Below are 12,344 nucleotides of genomic sequence, written 5' to 3'. Positions count from 1 at the left end.
TTCAATTTGTGTATTATTTATGGTGTAGTTTAGTTTTAAAGAAGTAAACAAAAAAAGATTTTTAACCGTGTTAGGGAACTGTTCGTTCTGCTTTTGGCCATGGCCCCTGATGCTCATTTCCCACACTTCCCACACAAACCATCAAAGATCCTTTATTGGACCAAGAAAGCTAACCCCTTATTCCAGCCCTCCAAAGACACTCTGCAAAAGGCGCGATTTTTGGTCTGCATCTACGAAAAGCTTCATTTCTGAAGTGGAAAAATTCAAAGCAAACAATGTGGCTGCATGCGGTCACCATAGTTGCTTTATGACTTTGCAAGCTGCAAAGTGTGACTTGTTTAAAATGATTTTTAACCATATATATAACGTTAATGTTAGGGCCATAACTCTGAAAATGAAAATGTGTTCATATATACGTATATACATTGATTTGCGGAGAGCACGGTACTCTAATATAACAGCATATTTAAGAGATATAATACTGACGTGATCTTGGTTTAAGAATAAAGAAATATTTTTAAAAGGATTGCAAGACATGCTCTTTTTATTTTATTTTTTCTTGTTTCCAAGTCTTCCCATTGCAGAGGAACAGGGACAGAAATTGGCCAACACCAAATTTTTGGAAACAGCGTGAATAAGAAGTCCTTTGCTCCTTAAGCTGGTGTGATATTGTGGAAAGCTCTTAGGAAAACAAATACTAAACAGATCTGGAAGTGAGATAATTTTATCCATCTGTGCCTTTTAGTGTAGTTTTACTACTACGACTGCTGCAGGTGGTAGTAGAGAAGAAAATATGGGGGGGTAAATGGAGTTATGAAAGAGCCAGGAGTGAGACGTCTTCCTGATATCGGACCCTCTTTGGTGCCAACGGCCGCCGTGATTGGTCAGGAAGCCTCCCTGGTCCTGGCATGACGTCACTGCGGGAGCGAGTAATCAGACGGTAGAGGAAGCGCGCAGGCTGGAGGAGAGGCAGAAGCTGGAGCACCGAGGATGAAAGCGGACTCATCCGTGAGCGGCGGCGCTGATTCTCACCGAGGGCCCGACGTGAATGCAGAAAAATGAGTCTGGAAAATTCAGCGAGCTAAAGTTGGGGACATTTGCCTCCAGAGTTCGCTTTGCTTGTGAAGCAGGTAAGAAATTGAGGTGGAAACAGGGAAGATTTGCACGCAGAGCATCACATCTTTTTTTTTTTTTTTCAGGCTCTGAATCTCTCCAAATGTCATGTCCATGTGGCTTACGCAGAGGATTTAGGGACACTGGCAATCTCTGCTTAGTATACCTGCTGGTTAATATCCACGGGGAAGAAATATGTAATTTAACCACCAGAAACGCCCTCCTGTTTCATTCTATTTCTGCGAAAGCAGGTGCAGGCTATGATCTTTAAACAGAAAAGAAAAATCTTATTCTCTAAATTACCAGAATAATATAGACTGCTACACCCCTCTGCCTGTTGTTATGATAAGGAACAAATTGGTTTCATGCGTTAGTTTATGCGGATAATCCTTGTGATGTGTCTAGTTTTAGAAGAAGTAGGCCAATCGCAACTCTCATTAAAAGTAGGCTGCCCTTGCCCCCAGGAGCCCTAACGAGCCGAGAGCAAATTAAAACATCTTACCCACCCCCTCCAACCAAACCCCAGCTCAATTTAGATTGAGAAGGTTTTTATTTATTTATTTCATTTTACGAGAGTCAGCTTTTGATCTTGAACTAGCATCATTTTAGTCCTCTGCATAAGCGCGGTGTCAGGATCACGGTCATGCTTTAAGGACGATATATATATATATATATATATATATATATATATATATATATATATATATATATATATATATATATATATATATATATTCAGTCCTAATCTTATTACAACGACATGCCAAGTTTTGACCATGGATAATTATAATAATAATTATCCTTGGCAGTCGTTTGTTACAAGTCATATAGTGATACTTTTTATCTCGCCTTAAATTGTTTTTGTTATTATTGTTAAGATGTTGTGTTGTGCAGAATACAGGTCTGTCCTACAAAATGAACTAAATAACTGTAGGTTATTATCGAAGTATCTTTCAGCACTGTTGATTTTTTTTTTTTTAAATCTAACTAAATGCTTAAAGTAATATTTCAAACAGCTCCTGCACGGGTTTACACTAGAAATTTTGAAGTTAAAAAGTATGAGAATTTGTATGCTAAATATTGTGATTTGTGTAGCTGCAATACAGGGGTGTTACCTGCAAGATATGCTAATGTAAGCGTTATAGCCTGTTGTGTGTACAAAACGCCTGATTTGATTTTTCTAATGAGTTGATATTTATTTATTTGTTATTATTATTTTACATTTTAGATGCATGACAATTGCACACATGTAGAGTACAATTAGGTCAGGCTGATCTCTGTATTCAGCAGGCCTTCAAACAGACACCTTATCACGGCAGGACAAGAAATGTGTGTCGGCTTCTCAAACCACCAACATATGTCAGCATAAAGACAGTGCATATCTTCGTATCGTGAACATGCGGCGTTTCATGCATCTTTTACTCCATGTAGAGACGATAGCTTTTGCTCCTTTTTTATTTTAATATAAAGATGGAGAAATGATCTGGGAGTGTATTTTTGAATATTACGGGCCTACTAATGCAGCTTCACCTCCTTCTAGATATCACGCCAGCATCATGTCGGGCTACAGCATCAGAGAGTGTGAGAGAGGGGGTCTGTTTTTGTCTTTGGTTATCTAGCTGTATGAGTGTTAAATACCTGTCATAAAGCTAGATAACCGAAAGTAGAAATGACTTCCGTAGCCGTGTGTGCGTACCCGAAAGAAAAGGGCGCTCCGGCTGTAGAGTCACCAAGTTGGATTTTGAAGTTCACCTCCAACAGGTAAGAAAACGTTCTGCTCTGAGGCTGGTGTTAATATTCGTGAATTAGATAGGCAACAAAATGTTTTACTAGAAGTGTGTAAAGTAAGATTTTAGTGCTGAATTTATATTTATAAAGAGTTTCTCTCACCGATAACCAGTGCATTTGTGGGCCTTCCATTGTAGCATATGTCAGCTTCGTACAACCTTTATTTTATGGTAGAAGAGTAGAAAAACAAATTTCTAACAATACTACTTTTAATTTATATTTTAATTTTTTAACCTACTATATAAAAACAGCCACAAGTGCAAATAAAATGATCTAACATCTCAATCAGTACTCTACCCCCAGGCATCTTTTACCTTTAAACTTATGCCCCTCAGTGTAACCTAAGGGTTCATATGAGCTTTAGGAATTGAGCCTGTTTCAGGGTTGTCTATTCACGTTCTTTGCAACATGGTGTTGAATGTAAAGCAGGTCACCCAGTGGCTGGATGGGAAGCAGTAGAGACTCAAAGACCCAAAATTTCACCATTCGCAGGCATTGGTCCACTGATGTCAGTAAAGCATCATGTGAGAAAAACTTTATTGCCAAAAATTAATTAACAGTATATTAAAAATCCAGTCTAATAAGAAGGGAAGTCGTAGCAGGAAAGGTGAACAGGCGAACAGGTCACACTTATTATTATTATTTTCATTCTTGAGGACCTCCAATATTCCTCTTAAAGTACCTGCTTCAGGATACACTGGCATGTTCCCCTGGAAGCCTATAGCGAGTGGGTTGTGATCTTTTACAATTTACCCTCTACTTTGTCATTCATTTACTTTTTTCCTTCGCTGAAGAGTATTTGCCATTTATTTTAAACACAACATGCAGTTCCGATTCTAACTTCATTCAGGAGAAAGAAAGGGGAAGCTAATGCTTTGTTCCAGCAGGACTGCTAATAATGCCGTTGAGTGGTGTAGCACCCTGCTAATAAAAACACTTGGTGTCTGTATTTAAAGCTGTAGCAAATCTCAGAGCCTTTGGGATACATTGTGTCTCGCCTCAATGAGAAGGCCAGGGCCATCCTGTAGACAGGAGCTGAACTTTTCAACTTGGTACTTCAGCGCTGTTCGGTGCATACGCTCAACCCTGAGAATGCCTCTAAAGCCTAAAGAGCACCAAAGTGAGATGAGTTTTCATTCATTCTGTTAACTACCTATTGCTGTAGAGCTTGCGGTCAAATGCGGCTAATTGCTTCGTTTCACAACGAGATATTGGATATGTGAAAAGGCCGTGGTCCAAGTCTTTTCCAGAGCTTTCCCTGTTATAGGTAGCGTGTGAACATGACGTGCCTTCTTAGTGAAAGGGAATAAAAACACTTGAGGCTTTATATATGGGACGGTCCAAGGAATTCTTGATTTAACCTTTGAACTTTGTATAATATGAAGGATTCTCTTGGTGGTTTTATGGCAAAAACATACAAAAACACACAAGCATGACAAGAGATGGGACTGGGCTATGAAGAAGCAAAGCTGGTGAGAGCTTTTAAAGTTTCCATAGCTGACTGATTTATGCTTGTTTACAGTATGTACAGTAGGCCGTGTTTAGCTATAGTGATACCTTAAGATGTGTAAAGCACTTTTCATATTTTACTCCTCTCTTTTCTATTTTTCTGCTCGTATTGCAGGCTTCTGAATAACACTGAAAGCTGTGGGATTCCTGAAAGGATCCACCATTAGAAGAAAATAAAAAGAAAGGACCTCCCCTCTCCCACCTTCACCCCTTTTTTGCCCGAGAGCCCCTGATGCCATCTGCACTGCCAATGTGGGCGCTTGGCCTGTGCCAGGAGGGGGACAAAGACCCTGCCGGATACCCTGCGGAGTAAGGGCTTGCACAGAGGAGCCATCTTGAGAGATGTTTGCCGTGACACCTAAAATGGCTGGGCTGGCACACGAGGTGAGCTGCATCATAGCTTTCTGTTGGGTACCAGTGGTAATGGTGGTGGTGATGGTGGCCAGGAGGTGGGAAGTGTGACTGTGTCTGTGTGTGTGAGAGAGATGGGGGAAGGGAACAGGACGAAGGATGAGGGATGAGGGGAAAGAAGAGTTTCCCATTTCCTCCCCAGTCACACATGGCCTCTCCCTTTTCTGCTTTCTTCAGCTCCTGCTAATTAGCAGTTAAGGGGTGATGTGAGGGTGGTGGGTGAAGAAGGGTGGTGGTAGTTGATGGTGGAAGGGAGGGGTGGGGGGGGGTTGCTGGGTAGCAAACAAAATTAATGAGCTGGCACTGGTTGAAGGAAACCTGCCATCCTCTCCTGTCATGGTGCTTCTTTACTCCCTGATGCGCACCAGGCAGTGGTGTACGGCGTGTTTCCACCTGACAAACCTCGGAGATTAATTCATGCAAAACGGCTTTTGTTAGGAAATTTGCATCGTGATATTTACCACAGTATCTTTAAGCGTCTTAGTGTGGCGAAAATCTGAGGAGGAGACAAGCAGGGATCCTGATATTTCTCCTGTGGGTGATCACACGACTGTCTTTAAAAGTAAAAGCATTAGAGTTTAACAATTAAATTTACAGTCTGAAAATGTTCGGGTTCACGAAGCAGTTCCTTGTGTGTAATACTGATATTTTATCATTCATGTTGCAGTGCAGACACTGCGCTTGCATGTAAGTTTTGAGAAATAAGAAATGGGGCAGTGAACATACCTTATTATAACTGTTAACGCTGATTGAAGAGCTCATATATAAATTTAAGCATTAGCGCTCGGCGTTTAATACTGATTACAGCTCTTTCTGGTGTAATTGTACTGCTTCGGTGCTTGCATGTGATTAGAAACTTTAGTTAACAGGAAGGCTAAAAACGTCTTCCAAAATCTGGCAAGGGCAAAATGACACTGCTAAATATCAGTGTAAGTGCAGAGCAATCCAAATCGTCAGCAGCTCCAAGCCTGTAACCCTACACGCGCACGCCCGGAAAAGCGTCCTCATCGTGGCGTAGAGCTGCCCTGTACCCCCGGTGACTCCGGCAGCGACCTGGAGCAGAAAAAGAGACACGTGAGCGTGTGTGTGCAGGGCCAACATGTGCAGCTGCAGTGCTCGTGTGTTAATGAACAGCACCGTGCGTTTTCACATTATCATTCAACCCCGTTCTTTCTCACCCCACCCCACCTCAATAGCTGCTGCCACCCCCCCACTCCCTACCCATTCCCCCTCGAAAAGCCTGCTTTCCCACTATTGTGGGAACTGGTGGTGCGGTGGACCTGGGCTGGGGGGCAGGGTGGGAAAGACCCTCCAGACTAGACATGAGCAGATGCCTGAGACATTAGACTGTCGTGCAGATCACCGGGGTCGGACGAGCCACTGAGTTTTAATGTGTGTGCAAGTGTATGTGGCTTTGATATGTGTGTGATGGGGGGTGGGGGTGTAGTTCAGGCCCTGGAGTGCCACCTGACTGTTCATTAGTCTATTCAGCCTCCTCTCCATGTCTGAAAGACATGGAGATGCTGTATTTTGTGCTAAATGAGAGGGGTTTCCCAAGCATGAGGCCTATACGCTGTCACATGTAAAACCATAGCCTGTCTTTAGATCCTATTGGAGGCAACAATTAATTTTCATATTTATTAATTTTTTTACATTAAAAATTTGATTTGATTAAAGATTTAAACCCTCACAGTGTGTCACTTCCTCTGCCTTGCACTCCTTTATCTTATCTCAATTTTCCTATCTGGATGAGAGTTAATGCAAACACCGTCTCCAAACTCATGCTGCTCTCAGATTGTAAAAAAAGAAAAAAGAAATCATACAAGACAATTGGTGGCACAACATATCACGGCGAATGACTCAGCTAAGGCGATGGGTGTGCTCTCGAAAGCTGAATGATGTAACCCGCGGATAATGATTATTAATGAGCCTCATACTGTACGTGTGCCTCCACAAGATGTGTAAGGCATGTGCAGCCCACATGTCAAAAGATTATTCCCTCTCTTTATTCATATAAAAGACTCAGAGCTGTCTTTACAATTGCATTTGTGCTGCTCATCTGTGATATACAGCATATTGCTTCAGGCAGGTTTGACAGAAGAGAGGAAGCACTGTGAAAAAAAAAAATCGTTTTGGAGACATTATAGCTTGCTTAATGCTATGTCTCCGTTGCACATCTCCATGACACATTAGGGGAAACAGAGGAGCAAGGAGGGGAATGATGATGAAATTGGGTTTTTTTAAGAAAAAATAAAAAAAACAAAGGTAAAGATTGGGTTATCAAGAGAAGGTTAAAGACACTGGAGCTAAATGTATATGCGTGCATGAAAAGGAGGCAGCAGGTGTAGCACATGGGCAGCCATGTTTGAGCCCACCATCTGCATTTACTGAGGAAGTTAGCTTGTGCTAGCCTGTGCAGTGCCACATTAAAGCCATCTGCAGCTGCGAGGAGCTGGGCATCGAAGACGGAAGAGTGTGCGTGTGTGTGCTTGAAAAGAGTAAGGAGGGCTATCAATTTGTATGTGATAGCCGCAGCAGTCGGCACAGACAGCGTGGTCAAATAGAGGGGGTGACTGAAGCAAATAAGTCAGGAAAATGTATTTGCGCTTAATACCAAAAGTGCTGTAGATGTAAAGAGCTTTTACTAGTACTTGAAGGGTGTTAAAAATGAGCAGCATGTACAAATGCACACAGAATATTTCTTTGTCTAATGGTTAATAAGAGCTGTATTTCTTACTAAACGCAATGTGGTGTGGAGGGGGGATAGCATGAGTTGATTGCAAATGAGCAAAAAATAAGTGATGGGAAAAAAAATGCAAATGTTGATTTAGATAGTGAAACCGCTTAAGACTCGCGTGGTTTTAATCGTCTCGGAAACAAAGAGTTTTCAATCAAGATGGTCTAAAATGAGAGCAGCTGAAGAGTGAGGTCAGCAGCTCTGACACGGTGTCGGGAGGATTTAGGATATAAAGGTCCTCGAATCTTCCTCGGCACACTGTAGATACTTAAATATTCATTCTTCATTCTTTCATTCCTTCTACTTGTACATAACTTTAAATTTGACAGAAAAATGTATTTCCCCTCAAGAAAATGGCAGAATAGAGATGATTACCTTTCCTTCCTTTCCTCCTTCTGTTATTCATTATTAACTATGTATTGCTTTTCCTATGTGGGATTTTCAGTGCAGGGAAATTATAATGTATGACATGATGAAGTGACAGTAGCCCGGTGCTCACTTCCTATTCTATGTGAGTTCAGCGCCGTAGCCATAGTAGCGATAAAATGTTAATACCGTATAGCTCCTGGGTTACCTCTTCACTATGTGTGGACAGTATTAATGTTTTAACGCCTCTGCTGTGGTGTATAAAGCACAGCTCATGGGCCGCCCATAGTCTTGGATGAGGTCCAATGTGGGTCAAGCGAGGCTCATTGGGACTCTTTAATGCAACTTTGGCAGAGACTAATCTTGCACAAAGCCCAATGCTAAGTATCTTAGAGCAAGATGGAGAGAAGTTTCTACATCCAAGGCTTTGCAGATTACGTCTGTTAGCCATGGCATCCCTGAGTAGGGGTCCTGTATGCTCCAATGAAAGCAGGGGAGAATTAGGTGACTGAGCCTTTAATACAGTGGCCCTTTGTAATCATATCAGTAGATGAGGTTCTGGGTTGAGGAGAATTACATTGAATCCTTGGAGTGACCTCTTTTTATTTTGTGAATGTAATTTTATTCAGTAGTACCATGTGCGAGTTTGATACAGGCAAAAGCAAAAAGAGACAAAGAAAGTGCAGAGTACAGCGTCTGATGCAAAATGGCTGTACGACCCCAACTCTGTGTCAGAAATCAATTCAAGTTCAAGTTCATGGTTGCGACCGCTCTGTCTGCAGCCGGTCAGGGAGTTAAGAGTGTCTGTGACCACCCCGGAGTACAAGAGGAGGAGGAGGAGGTGGTGGTGGTGGGTGCGGGGTACATAGCCTTTGACCTCTGTTAGTGTTGCTATGGGAAAGAGGCTGGTCGGCTCAGTAATGTAAGGCTGAAAAGGCCGAACTGTCAGAGCTGTCCAGCAGACGTCAACCCCCCCCCCCCCCCCTCCCCCAATGATACACACACATGCACACAAGCTCTAACTCATTCACACACACTCACAGATGGCACGGGCCAGCTTGGGAATGTTCGTTGTGAGAGAATGCTTTATGTTCATCAGACGCTGTTATAATTCATCCAATCTTTTGAGTCTCCACCTCTTCCTCTGCACATTCTGTTAGACTTCTTCTGTCTCATTGTGTGTGTGTGTGTGTGTGTGTGTGTGTGTGTGTGTGTGTGTGTGTTAGCGTGCGCATGTGTGCATGTCACCTAATATACAAACACTGTGATAAAGCACTTGTGAGAAAGGAAACCAATCCTACGTTGCAAACAGAGCTCTTCAGATAAAACGTGCTCCCTGCAGTCAGAAGAAGTCCGCAGAGAAAACATTTCACTAAAAAACAAAAAATATCCAGCGTATTGTCAAATAGTGAAATTACACAGCAAACAAAGCATCGCTTGTGAGCAGAAAACTCACTATACACATGCACATAGTGCATGATTCCGTTTCGCTTAAGCCTCACTATTGTTGTTCTTACAAGGCAATATCTGTGCAATGCAATCTCCAACTTTGCATGTAGGACTGTGATGTAATTAATAACGGTGAAAATCATCTTCTGTGGCCCCAACCTCAACCCATGAGTTATTGATCTCTTTGGATAAACCTGTGGATAAAATAATCTGTTGCGATGTATATTTCTGTGTCTGCTCATTTGAAATGGTCAGTGTTTGATGTTTGAGTGACTGCGTGTCAGAGTGGGCATGCAAATCCACTGATTGTACTATGTGCATGTTCCGTGCCCCCTCTGTGAGCGTGCGCAAGTGTGGCCTCATTTAAGGTTGCATTCATTCAGGGGAGGGGTCTCACGAATAAAAGAGCTCCTATTTGCATACGCTGCATGCTGTCTGCAGAGAGGGAGCAGTCAAAAAAAAGATATCAGAGGTGGACAAAGAGAACGAGGACAAATCCTTCATTGTGGGGTTGGTGGGAGAAAGGGCTCATCTGAATTGGGGAGTGGGTGGAAATTGACAGAGAAAGAGTTCGGGCTGGTTCCCTGTAGGGATAAAAGCCTTAAGATCCCTTCATGCATACAGCCTGCAAATGGAAGAGAAGAACAACATGCAGAGCACAGGGGTCTTTTTCTTTTTTTTAACAGTGCATGAAAAGGAAGTTTGTTTTTCTGAAACACTGCTTACAATCTTTAATGTATAAATTAAAAAAGAAAGAAAAAAGAAATCATGCACAACAAATTCACTATTGGCAAAACAGACTCATCAACCTTTGGAATAACCAAAGAGCTGCTTCGGTTTGCAGAATCGTTTTCAGATTTTATTCTTAAACGTTTCCCCACAGACTCGTTTTTATATGGGGATGTTATTTACCCTTTTTATGTGTTGTTTTACCCGGTGGCCCTTTGTTCTTTGGGTTAATTTGTTTCATTGTAAATGTTTGCTGTTTTTAATGACTGCTCAGCATTTTGTAAGCTCAAGAAAATGCTCTACAAATAAAGCTTTTAATTATGAATGCTTAACGTACTAGCTCATGACAAAACTAGCACATTTTCATATTATGTTGTCAGTGGAATGTGTTCCTAAATCGAGACTGTTTGCAAGAATACCTTCACTTTGCTTTTTGCACCCAAAATGTGAAACGTTACTCTCATTCAGGGCAGAAGAGTTTATGGAGCCAAGTTCGATTCTCATGCTAATGATTCCCTCCATGCTTTCTTCCTCAGGATGGGACAGGACCTGCATCTCTGCACTCTGTAGGACTCTGAAGGCCTGGAAGAAAACTCATCAGACTGTTGTCCTAACAGAATATAAAATTTAACGAAACTGAAACCTGAGTGTATCATCGAAATAAAGTAGAAACAGCAGGTTTACTATGAAACACATTATTCAAGATCAAGGCCTCGGTTAAGCAAAAACAACAAAACCCTATTTTAAGACATTGTGAATGTAATGCCATATATGATCTGATATGTTTATACTGATGTCTTTTGTTTAAATTGTTTAAAAACTGTTAATAAATCACTTTTTTCCCCACTAAATTATGTTTGTATATTTTCACAGTAAATGCCTGCTTTTTTAAATTAATTAAATATTTTATTTTAATATGTCTAAAGTGTATTTTTTAATAAATATAGATTATTTTATTATTAATATCTTGTCAGTAACAGCTACTTAAATAATATAATAAAATAATATGAAAACTTTACCCCTGTGTTTGATTCTTGTTTTCGAGCAACACCGTGCTTTATTTTGGTGATCCGATAGGCGAGGAAGGACCATATTGTGAGGCTGGATTATTACAGAGCTGGGAAAATAAAACACGAAACACACACATATTTATAATGTCCCTCTCTCTCTTTCTGTCGCTCGCTCGCTCTCTCTCTCTCGTGAGAAGGTGTTTGAGTGACCCCGCATTAAGTTTTAATTAGGAGGAGCAGACAAAGCACCGTGTGTGGGAATGAAAAGTTCATCAGCCGAAAACCTCAGTTGCCAAAACGACCCTGTCCGCTATTAAACACAATGTAATAATAATAGCCTTCATATTTTATTTATCAAGTGGATTTTATTTGAAACATTTCACCCACACGTTTGCCTTGTGTTCTAAGAATAGTTAAAGGTCTAAATCAGTGCAATAAAAATGTAAGTATAAATTTAAGCGAGTCTGAGTTTTAAGTGTGAGTGAAGGCCACAGCCACGTTTGGACAATTAATCAGTTTTTTGGGTGGGTGGGTGGGTGGATGGGTGTGGGGATTACAAGCCGTCCGGGTGTCAGTCGGACCTCAATCACTGTCCGACTGATCTCTGTCCGGAGTCAAACAACAGATGGACACGCGCGGGGTCAGCAGGGGATTATTTCCACGCTTTGTGTAACAAACAAAACGCTTAGAAGTGACAGAAAAAAAGAAAAAATACAGACATGCTCATTAGTTTCAACAACTGAGTTGTGAATAACTTCTTTTTGCAATTTAATGTACTTGACTAATAACTAAATAAACATGAATAACATCATTGCTCCATTCGCCTTTCATTTTAATCTTCTGACTGTATTACATTGCATTATTTTCTAATACAAATTTTAAAACGATATAATATGTATATAATCTTTTGAAATTACCAGACTATTATTGTTTTAAAGTGGATGGATGAATGACACTTTTTTCAATTTAAAAAGCAGTGATGAAACAATTAAAATTCATAAAAGACTGAAAAAAGAAAAAGAAAAAAAAGCTTGATTTTAATTGTATGTTTTAAAGAAGTTATTGATCCTATATGCAGGTGTCACAGCAGCAGAAATATAAACAGCAATACAGAGCTAAGCTGCTAAGCCAGAATACCTGCTTCTAACCCATATAATAAATCATCTATTTATATTGTATATATTAAACATGACACTTAGAAAATAAAAATAGAGGTAGTCTAATCAATAATG

The 12,344-nt window shown here is 40.8% G+C and overlaps 1 long non-coding RNA gene across 1 annotated transcript; it reads left to right on the top strand.

The window, feature by feature from the left end:
* The first annotated feature begins 990 nt into the window (after positions 1 to 990).
* Positions 991 to 11,021, top strand: LOC146704357 (uncharacterized). Its single transcript, XR_014921166.1, has 4 exons — positions 991 to 1,130; positions 2,654 to 2,874; positions 4,526 to 4,794; positions 10,639 to 11,021. It is a non-coding gene; the product is annotated as an uncharacterized LOC146704357 (long non-coding RNA).
* Positions 11,022 to 12,344: the final 1,323 nt, after the last annotated feature.

The sequence above is a fragment of the Copadichromis virginalis genome, linkage group LG7 (genome assembly GCF_057382275.1).
Source record: "Copadichromis virginalis isolate Kocher_CV1m ecotype Utaka linkage group LG7, C_Virginalis_male_GT1.1, whole genome shotgun sequence".
Taxonomy (NCBI): domain Eukaryota; kingdom Metazoa; phylum Chordata; class Actinopteri; order Cichliformes; family Cichlidae; genus Copadichromis; species Copadichromis virginalis.
The sequence above is the reverse complement of the archived record's forward strand: the minus strand, read 5'-3'. Positions and strand labels throughout refer to the sequence as shown.